Raw genomic sequence first — 17005 nt, 5'->3', positions numbered from 1 at the left:
GAAGGGGCCCCGAGCTGAAGGGAGCCCCGAAAGTCAGCTGACATCAACAACCAAATAATGGAACTGCTTTAGACGCTGCAACGACAACGCATCAGAACCCCCCCCCCACGGGGCCCTTTCCAAGTTGTCAATGGCTAGTTGATAGTAGGGGGTAGGGCTGTGCGATTAATCGATTTTAAATCTAAATCGGATTTATTAATCAAGGCGATCTTAAAAAAAGGAAAATCGGAAAATCAATTTTCCTTTTTTGCAGCTGCTGCATTACAGACAGAGCTCGTCTAGTCAACTTTGTTTGGTCAAGAAAATTGTAAATGTTGTCACTTTACTGAACTCAAGGAGGATTTACAGTATCTTCAATTGCACTTCAGTCCCAATAGGGAAATGTGTTTGCTATTTTTCTTAAAAAATAAAGATAAAATATTTGAAACAATTTTTTTTAATTGTCTTTTGTAGTTTTACCAAAAAAATCGAAATCGAAAATCGGGTTTTCAGAGAAAAAAAATCGGGATTTTATTTTTGTCCAAAATCACCTAGCCCTAGTAGGGGGGCCCCGACGGACGGCTGATATCGCTCCATATCAACGACACAGCTTGAAACCCCCATAAACACTGCAATGACAGTCAGGAACCTCCCTAATGGGCCCCCATCACTAGCCAGCATCGACATGCGGCAAAAGTGATTAAAAATTTGAAAAAGTGAACCGAACATATCGCTCTGGACACACAAAAAGAAGAAAAACATGAAGAGGAAGAAAAGAAAAAAGGTGACGGTGGTAAGAATGTGCAAGTTACATCATAAAAAATCATACACCAGGCAAGTTTACTGCACATTAAAGTTGTGTAAAGTGAATTCAGCCACATAATAAGTTAGTGTTTATGTTATGTTATTTATTGTTTATTGTATATTTGGATTGTTTAATAAAAGCTTTTGTTACTGATCTGTGGTCCTGGACTTCATTCATCATGCCCAGGGCCCCCTGGGGGTCTAGAAACACTTGATGACCTGGTTGATGCCCACTGTCAAGCACGGAGGTGGAGTGGTGATGATGTGGGCTCCTGGCCAACCGTGAAAAACCCGTCTGTCTGTCCGGCGGCTGAAGCTCAACTTAAACTGAGACTCCGTCCACACGTAGCCGGGTATTTTTAAAAACGAATATTTCCCCCCTCCGTTTATAAAAAAATTTGCATCCACATTACATCGTTTTTAAAAAAAAAACCCTTCCACACATAACCGAAGATCTGCGTTTTCGACCACATTCATAAGCATTCCAAACCTGTAGATCATCTGGTCTTCCGGGGAAGCTGCACCTCCCCGGGCGCTCCGCGGGGGCTCCGCGGGCCCTACACCGTAGGGTGTGCGTCGCCGCGTACCCTACGGCGTAGCCTCTGTGTCGGTGTAACGCAGTAAGTGGTGGTCAAGACCAGAGACCATTTATTTAATAAATAGCTGGGAGAACAGATGCTGGATCATCTGTAGTAAACAAAAGTCGCACGTCAGAGCAGATTTGTTGTTGTTTTGGCACATAATGTGACGTTCGAAAACGCAAAACTCCGGTTGTGTGTGTCTACACGCATCTACATAAACAGAGTTTTCAAAAATCTTCACTTTGCCCGGAGTTTTTTTAAACCTTCGTTTATTTGTGTTTTCATGTGGATGACAGGTCCAAACGTAGGAAAATATCTCCGGTTTAGCAGATATCCGCAGATATCCGGCTACGTGTGGACGGGGTCTTAGTCATGTGACGGGAACACGATCCCCAACGCAGCAGCAAACGTAGACGTCAGGAAAGAAAAGTAAAGATGCTGCGAACGCCGTCCGAACAGGAAGTGGAGGCCGTAATCCGTGTACGTTGTAGCTAAACAAATACTATTGTTTATTTGAGTTTTTGGTTGTTCTTTTTCAAACACGGAGAGGTTTTCTTTTATGATCCGTTTCTTCCTCAGAACCGTGAAACCCGGCAGTCTGACTCATCCCGACTCGGAAATCAGACTTTTGGTGTTTTTGGGGTTTTTATTCCAGTCAGAAGTTTGAAGTTCTGAGTCATTTATCCGTCATCGCGTTAATCGCGGCCTGTAATTACGACGGCGTCAACAGAAGCAGTTGTTTACGTTTGTGATTCAACTTTAAACAAAACTGGCCAGAACGAGCCGAGGTCACCTCTGATGGTGCAGCATCGAAGACCCAGACCGGGTCAGAACCAGCCGGGACATTAACTGGGCCTGGACAGGAGTCAGAACCAGCCGGGACATTAACTGGGCCTGGACAGGAGTCAGAACCGGCTGGGACCGGGCTGGTTCTGACCAGCGTGATATCAGAACCCACTTCCAAGCCCGACGCGGAGCTGCGCTCTCCGTCATATGATAATAACATGCTTCGGGGAATATTGAGGGTAATTTGTGTCCAAATTTACATTCGGACCCACCAATGTCAGAACCGGAGACTCCCTGCAGGAGACGGGGCGGAGCCGATCCGCGTGGCTGGTTCCGGCCTCTCAAACCCGCTTCTGGGGGGTTGAATGAATGAATGAATGAATTGTTTATTTCGGTTACATTACATTATTTGCAATTCAAACTGTGTGTGTGTGTGTGTGTGTAAATGACAAAACACTTTCATACAAGTTTACACTCATCAGTTTCACACAAAAAATAATAATAAACTCTGTAACCGAAAAAGGAATAGGCTGAAGCCAAAGCTTATATTTGCCTACCCTGTACTTTCCAACAGAAAACCCAGATTATCTGCAATATGAAAAGAAACAAAAAGAGAAATTTCCATTTAAATTGTTCTGCTTAACCAAATTATACTCCAATCATTTAGCATTGTAATCCTTAATTATTTTACTTTTCAATATTTTTTTAAAATTCAACAGAGATTTACACAGTTTCACTTCATCACTAAGTTGATTCCATAATTTGACTCCCAAAAATGAAACGCATCTATATTTAACATTAGTCCTCACACGACATCTTTCAAAGACCCACAGCCTTCTTAAATTATAATTTGTTTCTCTTAATTTAAAGAAATGCTGAAAACAAGCAGGAAGGCTATTATTCTTAACTCGAAACAAAATTTCTAATGTTTTTAAATATACAATATCTATGAATTTTAATATGCATGACTCTACAAATAATTTATTAGTAGTGTCACGATAAGAAACTTTATTTATTATTCTTACAGCTCTTTTCTGGAGTTTAACTATAGGGTCTATATAAGTTCTATACGTATTCCCCCAAACCTCCACACAATATGACATGTATGGCATGATAAGAGAGAAATACAGTATGCGCAGACATTTTTTATCCAACAGATCCCTTGTTTTGTAAATTATACCAATAGATTTAGACAATTTCTGCTTAATATAATCTATATGTGGCTTCCAACAAAGTTTATGATCTATAACTACTCCCAAAAATTTAGTTTCATATACTCTTTCAATTTCAACTCCACTTAGATTTAATTTAATTTCACAATTAGTTCTAGCACCACCGAACATCATAAATTTCGTTTTACTTTCATTTAATGATAATTTATTGGTATCAAACCATTCTTTTAACATGATCAAATCCCTCTCTGCTGTTTTCAACAATTCTTTAATGTCTGGTCCTGAACAAAATAAGTTTGTATCGTCTGCAAATGTAATAAATTTCAACTTATTCAATGCTGTATAAATATCGTTTAAATACAATATAAATAGCTTTGGTCCCAAAACAGAACCTTGTGGAAAACCACAGGATACTTTTCTGAAATGTGACACAGTATTGTTTATTTTTACATACTGAAATCTATTATTTAAATAGCTTCTTATCCAGTTTAGTTTAACACCTCTTATGCCATAACGCTCCAATTTCTGCAGAAGTAAGGAATGGTTAATGGTGTCAAACGCTTTACTTAAAGGTATTGTGACATCATTTTTAACATGCTTTTAACACTATTAAAAGTCTTGGCCAACATCCCTCAAATGTGTCTAAAAGAGTGTAACAAGAAAAACTTCACTCTAGTTCTCTTTTCCTGGCTTTTTATTACAGTGTTTTTTTTGCGCCGTGAAAAATGCTTCCTTTCCCCCCTTTCCTGTCAATCATTGCTCCGCTCCTCCTCCAAACCTCCTCCTCCTCCAGCCATACGCTCACAGCGGCGTCGGAGCGACAGGCGAAGCATGCACGGAAAAGCAGGAGGGCGAACCACAGCAAACAATCATAAAAATAAAGGCATGTAAATAAAGTGTCCCCTTATCTTAAGTCCAGTCAGTGGCCGCGGGTCTTCTTAGCAGTTTTCCTCCGCTGATGAGAACAGAAGAGGCTCTAAACAGCTCCGTGTTAAGCCTCATTTATGGTTCCGCGTTAAATCGACGCAGAGTCTACGCCGTAGGGTTCAGCGTACGGTGCGCGTCGCCGCGTAACCCTTCGCCGTAGGTGCTGCGTCGGTGTAACGCTGAACCATAAATCAGCCTTTATGGTGCACTGGAGAGGAGAGGAGACAGGGAGCTGGGTGGAGGGGGCGGTGATTTAGCGGACCGTTACGTAACGGCCTGCCAGCAAACCAGGTGCGCCGTTTTTGCACAGTTATGCGGAAAATCCCAGAAAGCACACAATACACTGAATGTTAAAAGTTCGTTGTTTTTTGGGTGTAATTGATGTCAAGACACCCAACAAAACACAAAAAATCAAGAAAAATGTGTTTTTCATGTCACAATCCCTTTAAATCAACAACATGAAAGGTGTGAAACCGAGAGATCTGCATCTTCCTGGGATTTTAATACTTTAAATACTGCATAAAAAAAGTCCCTTTAAGTCGAGAATGAAGGTTCTGCTGCAAGTCCGGGTCTGGGAGGCTCCTCGGATCCGTCCAGAACATGTAAATGTTCCTACGCTGCTCTGCCGCCGCCGCCGCGCCGCCACCCTGCGAGTCCCGACCACAGAGACAGGATCTGCGTTGTGTCAGAGGGTTTGATGTGGCCCGTCGGGTCTCCCAGCAGGACGGGGGTTAGATTCCAGCCCGCCGGGCCTCAAGCGAAGCTCCAAACCCAGAGAGGACTTCTGGGTTGTTACGTGACCTCTTTGAGGTGGGGAGCGTAACTCGACTCGCTTCCACGCGCTGGTGAGGCCCGGTGTGCGGTACCATCACACGAGAAACGATACTTTTTTACTTCTCTGTTACAGAAAAGCAAATCTAGTCATAATGAATCACTGTGCATGACATATTTGTGAAGGTGGACTGATCCTCTCGGGCCCGGCTCGCGTTTCTGTCCCAGAACAAGTGAAGACTTCCTCCAAAGTGGAGTTTTCTTATCCATTCAGTTGTTGTGCGTCCCCGTCGGAGGAGATCGGTGGCGATTGGAGGAGACTGGATGTGATCGGAGGTGATCAGAGGTGATCAATGATTGGAGGTGATTTGAGTCGATTGGAGGTGATCGGAGGTCGTTGGAGGTGATCGGAGGTGATCGGAGGTCGTTGGAGGTGATCAGAGGTGATTGGAAGTCGTTGGAGGTGATCGGAGGTGATCAGAAGTGATCGGAGGACGTATAAGGTGATCGGAGGTGATCGGAGGTGATCAGAAGTGATCGGAGGACGTATAAGGTGATCGGAGGTAATTGGAGGTGATCGGAGGTGATCGGAGGTGATTGGAGGTAATCGGAGGTAATCGGAGGTGATCGGAGGTGATTGGAGGTGATCAGAGGCCGTTGGAGGTGATTGGAGGTGATCGGAGGTGATTGGAGGTGATCAGAGGCCGTTAGAGGTGATTGGAGGTGATCGGAGGTGATTGGAGGTGATCAGAGGCCGTTAGAGGTGATTGGAGGTGATCGGAGGTGATCAGAAGTGATCGGAGGACGTATAAGGTGATCGGAGGTAATTGGAGGTGATCGGAGGTGATTGGAGGCGATCGGAGGTGATCGGAGGTGATCGGAGGTGATCGGAGGCCGTTGGAGGCGATCGGAGGTGATTGGAGGCGATCGGAGGTGATTGGAGGTGATCAGAGGTGATCGGAGGTGATTGGAGGTGATCAGAGGCCGTTGGAGGCGATCGGAGGTGATCGGAGGCGATCGGAGGTGATCGGAGGTGATTGGAGGTGATTGGAGGTGATCGGAGGTGATTGGAGGTGATTGGAGGAGATCGGAGGTGATCGGAGGTGATTGGAGGTGATCAGAGGTTATTGGAGGTGATTGGAGGTGATCGGAGGTGATCGTAGGTGATTGGAGGCCGTTGGAGGTGATCGGAGGTGATCGGAGGTGATTGGAGGTGATCGGAGGTGATCGGAGGTGATCGGAGGTGATCGGAGGTGATTGGAGGTGATCGGAGGTGATCGGAGGTGATTGGAGATGATCGGAGGTAATCGGAGGTGATAGGAGGTGATCGGAGGTGATAGGAGGTGATCGGAGGTGATTGGAGGTGATCGGAGGTGATTGGAGGTGATGAGAGGTAATCGGAGGTAATCGGAGGTGATAGGAGGTAATCGGAGGTGATAGGAGGTAATCGGAGGTGATAGGAGGTGATCGGAGGTGATTGGAGATGATCGGAGTGATCGGAGATGATCGGAGTGATCGGAGGTGATCGGAGTGATCGGAGATGATCGGAGTGATCGGAGGTGATCAGAGGTGATTGGAGGTGATCGGAGGTGATTGGAGGTGATCAGAGGTGATCAGAGGCCGTTGGAGGTGATGGGAGGTGATTGGTGGTGATTGGAGGTGATCGGAGGTGATGGGAGGTGATTGGAGGTAATCGGAGGTGATTGGAGGTGATCGGAGGTGATTGGAGGTGATCGGAGGTGATCGGAGGTGATCGGAGGTGATCGGAGGTGATTGGAGATGATCGGAGTGATCGGAGATGATCGGAGTGATCGGAGGTGATCAGAGGTGATTGGAGGTGATCGGAGGTGATTGGAGGTGATCAGAGGTGATCAGAGGCCGTTGGAGGTGATGGGAGGTGATTGGTGGTGATTGGAGGTGATCGGAGGTGATGGGAGGTGATTGGAGGTAATCGGAGGTGATTGGAGGTGATCGGAGGTGATCGGAGGTGATTGGAGGTGATCGGAGGTGATCGGAGGTGATCGGAGGTGATCGGAGGTGATCGGAGGTGATTGGAGGTGATCGGAGGTGATCGGAGGTGATTGGAGGTGATTGGAGGTGATTGGAGGTGATTGGAGGCCGTTGGAGGTGATTGGAGGTGATCGGAGGTGATCGGAGGCTGTTGGAGGTGATTGGAGGTGATTGGAGGTGATTGGAGGTGATCGGAGGTGATTGGAGGTGATGGGAGGTAATCAGAGGCGATTGGAGGTGATTGGAGGTGATCGGAGGTGATTGGAGGTGATCGGAGGTGATCGGAGGTGATCAGAGGCCGTGGGAGGTGATTGGAGGTGATTGGAGGTGATTGGAGGTGATCGGAGGTGATCGGAGGTGATCGGAGGTGATCAGAGGCGATTGGAGGTGATCGGAGGTGATCAGAAGTTATCGGAGGCCGTTGGAGGTGATTTGAGTCGATTGGAGGCGTCTACAGGCGCTGGTGCTTTAATTTAAACCGGCGTTATGGCGGAGCAGCTATGAAAGGGCCCGGGTACGAACGCAGGGTTAATCCCACCGCTGCGACTGGAGGTCAAGTAAAGTTCAGGACAGAAAACCACCCTCAAACATAACGAGATAATAAAATAAAGAGTTTTTATCACATTTACGGCCATTAAAGATCCGACATAACGAGGTACCGTTGGTTCAAATCCTCGATGTGTCTCAGAAACACGGGGGGGGGGGCAGCCTTCAGGACTGAACGGGCCTGAGGTCACAGAAAACTCAGCGAACCCATAACAGCTGACGTCGTTGGAAGAGGTGAGTGGAAACTCCTCAAAACGCCTCGACGCCGCTCAAACGATGAAGATAATTCAGTTTTCTGTTGCGTCAGTATTATATGGGAGTCAGAAGTGCTTAACGCGGCCCGTCTCGGCCCTGCGGCCCTCCCTACCTCCATCCAGACTCCTGCGTCAGTGGGTTCCCCGACAGCTGGACGTCTCGGAGGGACGGACATCCTTCCAGACGCTCAGACACCTGCTGCACCTCTGGAAGGAAGGAGACGATCAGATAAAATACTGAACCGATATCTGGTTCAAGTCCTGAGAAACTAGAGAGAACCCAGACCCGCTTCAGGCTTCAGTTCTGATCCAACGGTCAGAAGTTTAGTTCCCTCATATCAAACTGTACATTTCACACATTTGGACTTCCATACCTGCAAATCAAGGTGGAGGAGGAAAACGATTTAATTTCTGTATTTTTGTTTTTCATGAGGCATATAAAAAGAAAGAAAATAAAAAATTGGTCTCAGGAATTTGTGGAAGTATAAAAACTTAAATCAGTCAGACACAAATATCGGAAGAGAACTGGATAGAAACAGGGCGTCTACAGGTTTGACCGAGCTAAATGTAAGACTTTTTAAAGGGGACCTATTATGAAAAACAGGTTTTCTCTTGCTTTAACATATATAAAGTGGTCTCCCCTCAGCAACTCAGAGAAGGAGGAAAGCAACCAAATTATGCAGTGTCTGTACAGCCGCCCGGATGAGCCGTCCAGTGTGATGTGGATCTACGAGCCAATAAGATTCTGCTCCCGTTGTTACGTAACGACGGGTCAAAATTCGGGCTATTGCTAATATTCCGGTTACTGAAACATTGGGAATATTCCGTTTACATGGTAATTAATCATTCTGGATATCTGGATCAAACCAGCGACGCGCGGAGAACGTCATGATGCAATTCCCGTCATTTCCGCTTCTTCTTCCTGTATCCAAATTCAAAACAAATGCTGCTTCGCGAAACTTTTCGCTCACCTTCTTGTAAATCTCGCTATCCCGGTACTTTCTACCGTCTACAAATGCAGAAATGTTCATATCCTTCATTACATTTATGAAGTGATTAGTCTCCTCCTGGTCTTGGTTTCTCCGTGTTTATAAGAACTTCCTGGACTCAAAAGACCAGGATTCCTTGTGAACAGAGCATGTGCAGAAAACAAATTCATGTTCCGTTTGATGGGGATATTCCGTTTACATGACCGAATATTCAGGTTTTAAAAGGAGTAACCCAGGGCTCATATTCGGGTTTTTAAAAACCCGAATATGAGCAAATTCAGGTTATTCAAAGGGGTTATTGGTGTTTACATGGTCATGCAAATTTGGGTTATTGCTAATATTCGGGTTTTAAAAGGGTTATTGACTTCATGGAAACACAGTCAATGCCTCCCCGCCCACTCAGAATCCTGCATAGATAATGAGGTTAGAGAATGGGATGATAAAGACATGGCTCAGAGGCTGAATTTCTAATTCATTTAGCAAAAACAATCAAAAGCTTGTTTTTTAGACATTCAAGGCCTGTTTGGTTTTAGATGCCATAATAGGTCCCCTTTAAATACCATTTTCAAACTAAATTTAAGACCAAAAAGACACTTTGAGCCCCAATGTCAAGAGAAAACTGGAAATTTCGAGCTGTTTGTTGCTATATTTACATTTACTCATATTTGCTTGCCTCGTATTGAGACTAAGAAATCCATCGCTGAGGTCGAGGTTGCCAGATCTGACAGGTTCCAGCCCAAACGTGACGTAAAACCCGCCAAAATAATGAGAAACCAGTCTGAATCCAACATTCTCTATGTTAAAACTGTAAATTATTAAATGCATAATACATTACAAGCTTCCCAAGACCACTAAATAAAGTTTAGGCTCCAAACAAAGACTACAATTAAATTGAGTAGATTAAAGCAAATCGAATATCAGTGAGTTTATTGTGTAAATTTCCACTTTTCTCTGCCATAATGAACTTTTTAGTTAATAACTTATCCTAAATATTTAGTAAAAACCAGGAAAAGCAGCCCAGATATATCTTTTTCAGGCTGAAACTTGTCCAACCTGGCAACACAGATTTATAACCTCCTCAGGAGATTCTCCTCAAAACGATTAAAATAAACGTTTTAATGATGACTGGATGAATACCCTCTAAAACAAATACCCTTGGATTAAGATTTAGGACAAATTAAGACATTTAAAGGCCTTATTTTAGCAAAATAAGACTTTACGGACCTGCGGCCGCCCTGTAACTTCGTTTAGAGTGACAGTTCGGGGTTGAGCTATTATGAATCTCTTTAGTTTAAATGACATGAATCCACAGAAGTAACATCATCAATGACATCATCAGTGACATCATCAGTGACATCATCAGTGACAGCGGCGTGGTGACTCACCTGCCAGACAGTTGAGTCTCAGGTCCAGGTTCTCCAGGGAGATGAAGTCGGTCATGGGGGGCAGCTGGGTGATCCTGCAGACCAGAGAGAGGGATGATGGAGGGAGAGACTAGGCCTGTGTTGAAAAAATCGATTTCCCAATTCTAAATCGATTCTCATATTAATTCCTAAAAATCGATTCATATGTCTAAAGATCGATTTTTTGGGGGGGGTTTGGTTTTTTTTTTTTTTTATTTAAATTTTATTTATTTATGTATTTATTTTTTTTTCATCATTACATTACAACTTTTGGTTATTTTTTTGTTTATCCCCAAAAAAGAAATGTTTTGTTGGACACGAGAATAACTGGTGCCATGTTTTTGCCTTTAAATATGTTTAAAGGTATGAAAACATTAAAGTGTTAGGTTATAATTGCATAAATTGTCTATATTTCATTACTTTATATACTGTCTTGGGGTTACGTTTGCAAAAAATGCTAAAAACCAAATGCTCAAAAATTTAAAACCAAAATAGACCGAAAATGGAACAAATAAAAACGGAATTTGGGAAAAAATAAAACGGATTTCATCCGTCTCTGTTTCCTCCCTGGATCTGTTTGGTAATTCTGACCCACATGATGTTTCTGTTTCAGTTCTATCAGCATTCTGGGAGATGATTGGTCCTTACAGCATCATTAGCTGCAATACTTGCTGTTTAATCTCAATATAATACTAGTAGTAATATTTTGCATAACTACAGTCATATAATTCAGGCAACAGCTGAAAAAACAGTTTTAACAACACTAACCCAAATCAATATCGGAATCGAATCGAAACGGATCGAATCAAATCTTGATAATTGATTCTGAATCTTAAGAATCGGAATCGAATCGATTCTTGACATTTGTATCGATCCCCAGCCCTAGGAGAGACGCCGGCCGGATCAGGACCAGAGCACCTGGACCGGAGGACCCGGACTCACCTGTTCTGGGCGGCCGACAGCGTCTGCAGCAGCGGCAGCCAGCAGGCGTTCAGGCCCTGCAGCGAGGAGACGCTGTTGTCGTCCAGCCTCAGCTCTCGGAGCAGGACCTGGTTGTCCAGACGAGGGGGCTGGAGGGGAGACAGGTGGAGGGTTAACTCCGGTCCCGCTGTGAGGTCGGACCGTTACACCGACGCCACCGCTGGTGCCGACCTCATCCATCACTCAGCGTCTTTAAACCTGCTGGGTCACGTCGTCGGCTATGATGCACGACCCCCAGATTCAGCTCGGTTCTTTCTCCTTCAGTCTCACGTTGAGAGAAAACCAAACGTCTGGGAGACTTTCTGAACCGACAAACATTCTTCCAGATGAGGCTTTATTTAAGTTTTTTTTTTTTAATTCTTGCTGAAAAATGACGCAACTAACTTAAAATGAGCGAATCTCAGCAGCGACAAAGTTTATTTGGATGAATTTGGTTTTGAAATAACGGTAAGACGTGTGTGATTTATGGCAGTATCAGTTGCACCAGAAGTACCGAGCCGGAGTGAATGAAGATGGACGCCGACTTTCTGAATCTAACCATAAAAGTTGTGTTATTTTATCTAAAGGTCACTGTAGCAGGGCGAGTGCTACGGGGCCCGACCGACAGGACAGAGAGGACACGGGGTTTTCGTGCAGAACTCCTTTATTTCCCAGTTTCACCAGACACACGTGCACAAGCACCTTCTCCAACAGCAGCCCCTCTCTGGAGTGCAGCTGCTCCTTATCAAGGCAGGCAGGGTGGAGAGGTTGATGGGTCACACCTGTGTCCCTCCACCCTGCCACAGTCACATATTCTCTTCATTTTTTTCTTTATTTATTTTTTAGCGGTTGAAATCTTTAGTTTGAGACCCGTGGACCAGTTTCCTGAAAACGCATCTACTGAATCAAACATAAGAATGTTTACATTCCCACAAAAACCTTAAATTTAGGATTAAATAGAATTTCAAAAATAAATCAATCAATCAAATCCATGTTTTTGTCCAGAAACGCCACCGTGGCCCCGATTTTAGATATATAACTGAATGTGAAGCGTTTTACGTCATTCAGGTGTTTTTGTTTCCGTCTCTGGTCATCAGTTGTCATGGAAACAGGATTTATAGAACAATAAAACCCTAATTGGCCAAAGTTCTGATCCAGGCCCTCGTCTGACGGGGGGGTCCACGAGTCCTGGAAACAACCGAGATGCTGCAGAACCGCTGATCGCATCATCATCTGATTTTTTGGTATCGCAGATGGACAGAACTTGGATGACGGAACAGGGAACCCAGGGAAACTTCAAGGCCAGAACTATAGAGGGTCTGCATTGATGTGACTTCCCCACTGGACCAGACCCCTTACTCGCACTGAGTGGTAAAACATCAGCAAAAACAGCTGCAACTAGTGGAGAAGACGGGATAACAGCCGATTATCGGCTTAAATTAAAGGCAGTTGGACTTGACAGTGACCCGTACAGTTACCCGAAGAACCAGTGGTCCATGGACATTAATAATTTGGCCACGAATCCAGTTTCCTGATATTTATATGTACTTCATTTCTACGCCGGGGAAATACACGAAGCAAAGCTTGAAGGCGTACAAAAGTCTTGACGCTTGGTCCTACTTGAAGGCAGGATTTTTTGTAGAAATTAAAGTGATGAGGACACCGAACTTTATGATTTGACCGTTTAACGTTAGCTACCCAAAAATCCAACATTACCTGATACAAAATGGGAACCACAAATCCACGTTTCGGTGTCTGGAATCCAGTTGTTTCTGTGAATTGCAGCGATCCATTTGTCTCTCTTAAGCTTATTTTTCGGCAGTCTGTAAAACGATAACTCTGATTTCTTGCTAAATCTATGAGTGCAGTCGATCGCACAACAGCTCTTTCCCATTTTAAATGTTTTCCAGTTGCTCAAACTGAAAGTTTACGCTGACACTCAGTCTTTCTGACACTCAGTCTTTCTGCCACTTAGTGGGCGTAACCCGCTGTGAAGTTGGATCTGTGACGTCATGAACATTCCCTCAGTCTATTGGCATTTCAAGGAGATGTGCTTCTATTTTGGCTCGTCCCCTTCTACGTCAAATTGTTCAAAGTTTAGTCTAATGTCACCTGGATTATTGTTCCATGGTCTGGTCATGTGCTGCTAGTGGTGAGATCAGGAAGCTCCAGGTTGATCAAAATAGGGCAGCTAGGTTGGTTCTGGGCTGGTTGGTTCTGGGAATGCATGACTGTGGCGAAGATGCTCTCATTCAACACACTATCAATGTTTAAATTGGTCACTAGTAGTAAAACTTTTTTTGTTTGAACAAGTTGTTTTTACTAATACTATTCATGATCAACACTAGAGGGTCCAGTAATGGTCTGCTTGTATTGCCTCGTTCAAAAACAAATGCTTTACAACGTTCTTTTATCTACAGGTCAATGTCTCTCTGGAATTATCTACCTCAGTATCTCCGCTGTATTTACAGTAAATCAATTTTTAAGAGGAAACTTAAATTCTATTTAAGAACGTAGTTTCATCTGTTTGGTGTGTTGTGGATAGGATTTGTTTTAGATGACGGGTTTGTCTATTATCTATTGTATGTATTGTTTTGACTTTTATTTTTTGATTTTTGTTTTGTGTGCTTTTTAATTGTGATTGTATTAATGTGTTGCGGACCCCAGGAAGACTAGCTGGCTGCTATGGCACCGGCTAATGGGGATCCTTAATAAATAAATAAAAATACTGGCCAGAGCCGGTTTCTCCGGCATCTGTTGGTACCAAACTAATTCTTGGTATCAAAGACGAACAGAACTTGGACAGATGACGAAACAGGGAACCCTGGGAAACTTCAAGGCCAGGACTATTATTGGACCGATGGAGCAGCCCAACTGTTCCTCCCGTCAGTGTTTGTTCTGACATGTTTCAAACAGTTTCACCCGACTTTCCCAGCGTTTTTAAATGTTTCTATGTCTATAAGTTTTCCGACAACACTGTGGTACGTGCAGTACTCGAGTTGTAAAAAAAATCAGGGGGGATGGTGGATTTTATCATATGGGGACAGATAATTTGTGCTGATTACAAATAATATAATATATTACAAATAATAGCAGTGACCAAAACACCTGCAGAAATACTGCAGGAATGACATAGCAGCAGTTAAATGCAGCCTTCTGTAAGCTTTAAATATCCACTGGGCTTACATCAAATACATCAAAACACAACAATAAAAAACACTTTTCTGAACTTATCAATATGACTCTGTCCTTCACTGGATAAGTAAAATGGATCACTGCAAAAACTCAAGATCTTAACAAGAATATTAGTCTTATTTCTAGTTAAAATGTCTTATTTTAGTAAAAAAAAAAAAAACTCATTACACTTAAAAAAACTGGAAAAAAAAACAATTTTCACCTGTTTCAAGTAGATTTTCACTTCAAATAAGTAGAAAAATCTGCCAGTGGAACAAGATTTTTTTGCTTGTAATGAGAAGATAAGTCTTGTCCCACTGGCAGATTTTTCTACTTATTTCAATTGAAAATTTACTTGAAACAGGTGAAAATTGTCAAATAAGTTATTTTTCTGCTGTTATTTTTCTGGTGATGACTCTAAATGTTGAAATAGCAGTAAAACCACATTCATTGATGAAATGGCATAAGGGATGGAAAGGGGGGATGGCAGTTTTACAGGGGGATGATTTGGACCATTTTTATTTCAGGGGGGGATGATTTGGACCGTTTTTATTTCAGGGGCGGATGCCATGCCCCCTCATCCCCCCTCATCCCCCCTCAACTGGAATACTGGGTACGTGGTTCTGGGTAGCAGGGCCCGGCGGTACCTCGGTCAGGCTGTTGCTGCTCAGGTCCAGCGAGTGCAGCAGGCCGCTGCTCTCCAGCCCCTCCACCAGCACCAGGTGGTTGTTGGAGCAGCTCAGGTGCAGCAGGGTGCTCACGGCCCTCAGCCCTCGGGTGCTGATCAGCTGGTTGTGGTCCAGCGAGAGCCTCTGCAGCCTCCGGGCCGTCTCCAGACCCGCTGCACGGAAAACAAGTACAAGAGCTCGTCTCTGGGATAAACTCTGCTCAGTTTTATTCATAAAGCCTCATAAACACGACCTGGGGCTGTATCTGAACCCTGAATCAGGTTCAGGCTGAAAAGAAGACAAATGCTGCCCTCTTGTGGACAGACTGGATGAGTTAAGGTTTCTGGGATTCCTGAAGACTTCAAGGATTTTGATTTATCAATTCATTGATTTAATTTGCAGATTATTTTTGTCAGACAATAGATTTTTTGTTTTTTTTTAAATACCTGACATGTTTCTGTGATTCCTTTCGCCTTCATCAGAGTCACAAGATGGTGTGTGTGACCCATTAAGACCTAAATATTCTTGTCTGACGAAAAGAATCAGCAAGTTAAATTATGAAGCCTTGGACAAAAACTGTATTAAATTATCAATTTGTCGATTTATTGATCTATCAAAGCACAAACACATGACCAACTATTTCATCACTAAGGTCCTCACCGATACGGGTGATGGAGTTGTGGGAAAGGTCCAGGACGTCCAGGTTCTCCGCCCCGGCTAATCCGTGGATGGATGTCAGCTTGTTGTGAGCGAGTCGCAGAACTCGGAGATTCGTCATGTTGTCACAGTCCAGAGATGAGACGAGGTTCTCCTGGGACAGAGAGGCGTAAACACATCACATATAAACCGTTAAAAACACCCGGATGAGGGTTCTTAAGTTGTTCTTAAGTTGATCTTAAGTTGATCTTAAATTTTTCTTAAGTTGATCTTAAATTGATCTTAAGTTGATCTTAAATTGTTCTTAAGTTGTTCTTAAATTGATCCTAATCTGATCTTAAGTTGATCTTAAATTGATCTTAAGTTGTTCTTAAGTTGATCTTAAGTTGATCTTGATCTTAAGTGGATCTTGAGCTGATCTTAAATTGATCTTACTGTAAGTCCATCTTAAGTGGATCTTAAGTGGATCTTTAGTCGATCTTAAGTGGATCTTAAGTTGATCTTGATCTTAAGTGGATCTTAAACTGATCTTAAGTTGTTCTTAAGTTGTCCTTAAGTTGATCTCATTTTTAGTTGATCTCAAGTTGTCGATCTCAGGTTGAAGTTGTTCTCAAGTTGATCTTAAGTGGATCTTAAGTGGATCTTAAGTTGATCTTAAGTGGATCTTAAGTGGATCTTAAGCTGATCTTAAACTGATCTTAAGTGGATCTTAACTTGATCTTAAGTGGATCTTAAGTGGATCTTAAGTGGATCTTAAGCTGATCTTAAACTGATCTTAAGTGGATCTTAACTTGATCTTAAGTGGATCTTAAGTGGATCTTAAGTTGATCTAAAGTGGATCTTAAGTGGATCTTAAGCTGATTTTAAGCTGATCTTAAGTGGATCTTAAGTCGATCTTAAGCTGATCTTAACCTGATCTTAAGTGGATCTTAACTTGATCTTAAGTGGATCTTAAGCTGATCTTAAGCTGATCTTAAGTGGATCTTAAGTCGATCTTAAGTCGATCTTAAGCTGATCTTAACCTGATCTTAAGTGGATCTTAAGTCGATCTTAAGTCGATCTTAAGCTGATCTTAACCTGATCTTAAGTGGATCTTAAGTCGATCTTAAGTCGATCTTAAGCTGATCTTAACCTGATCTTAAGTGGATCTTAACTTGATCTTAAATCGATCTTAAGTGGATCTTAATTCGATTTTAAGCTGATCTTAAGCTGATCGTCACCCGCAGGTCGGCGTAGCGGAGCTGAGGCAGCAGGTTGAGACCCTCCAGGGACCGGAGACCACAGCGTCGGAGGGTGAGGGACGTCAGTCCGGGACATTGGACCA

Source organism: Cololabis saira, chromosome 5 (genome assembly GCF_033807715.1).
Source record: "Cololabis saira isolate AMF1-May2022 chromosome 5, fColSai1.1, whole genome shotgun sequence".
NCBI lineage: Eukaryota > Metazoa > Chordata > Actinopteri > Beloniformes > Belonidae > Cololabis > Cololabis saira.
This window is presented reverse-complemented; position numbering follows the sequence as displayed.